Raw genomic sequence first — 1,074 nt, 5'->3', positions numbered from 1 at the left:
GCCTGTCCCGCCACAAGTTACTCGGGACCTGCCGGCAAAAAAAAAATCATAATACTTTCTGAAGCCACACTTTCTAGCTTCTAGATACCGCTGCCTATCAGTACACCAGCTTGGCACATTCTTAGCTGGTATGTGTGACTCCTCAGTGCCCTGGGAGCCAGCCACCTAGGCTCAAGCAGGTCCCAGTGCTGGTGCTTCTCTGTGAATTACACTTCTCTCCTCTGTCATCTGGGAATCACATGAACATGATCTGGGTAGCCCCTTCCTGCTTGAACATCCCACGAATGTCCATGTCCATGGATTTAGCAGAGTGAAAAGCTGTCTGAGTCCATGAGATGAGCTGTTCCAAGCTGCATCACCTATAACATTTCATCCAAAGTCAGGCTGAGCGCTCCCTTTCAGAGCCCAGCCCTGCGAACTCCACCCAGGAGGCTGGAGGGTTTGCAGAGACTAACACTTCTGCATCCTAGAGGGAAACTACAAGCTTGTACTTGCTAATCCCCAAGTTGAATCTGCCTCAGAATACTAATTCCTCTCTCCGGAGCCAACATGTATGGAAAGCATTAGCGTCATTGTCTTATCAGAAGTAAAGAAAAACGTGTTAATTTAGGGGAAGAGAAAAAACATCAAAACAGGCTTGTTCCTTTGATAGCTGCAGTCATCTTGAGACACAAACAAGTACATCAGGTTATTCGTCTCTTCAGAGCCTGCTGGATTGTTCAATCTTGGGCTTTTCACCTCTGACCTTCTGGAACCTTCTAGTGCATTAATATCAAATGTGAACCAGGGCCAGCCCGGCTGAGACCCTCTCAATGAAGCAATGCAAATACGGAGCCTCTGAGTCAAAAGGGCACTTTCCGCAGGGATCGTAGTTGGCTCTCGAGCCCTTTCCCAGCAGTTCTCAACTGCGTTGCTCACAAATAACATGAACTGGGCAGGGAAATCCGTTCTTGTGCAGGGAGGGGCTTTAGTACTATTTATTAGAGATGCTTTATGTCCATAAAGTGACTCCTGGTTTTTCTATGTGTTGCTGCCTGAGGTCTAACAATGTAATCAATCTATGCCATGGCTTGA

Source organism: Microtus ochrogaster, linkage group LG7_11, assembly GCF_000317375.1.
Source record: "Microtus ochrogaster isolate Prairie Vole_2 linkage group LG7_11, MicOch1.0, whole genome shotgun sequence".
Taxonomy (NCBI): domain Eukaryota; kingdom Metazoa; phylum Chordata; class Mammalia; order Rodentia; family Cricetidae; genus Microtus; species Microtus ochrogaster.
This window is presented reverse-complemented; position numbering follows the sequence as displayed.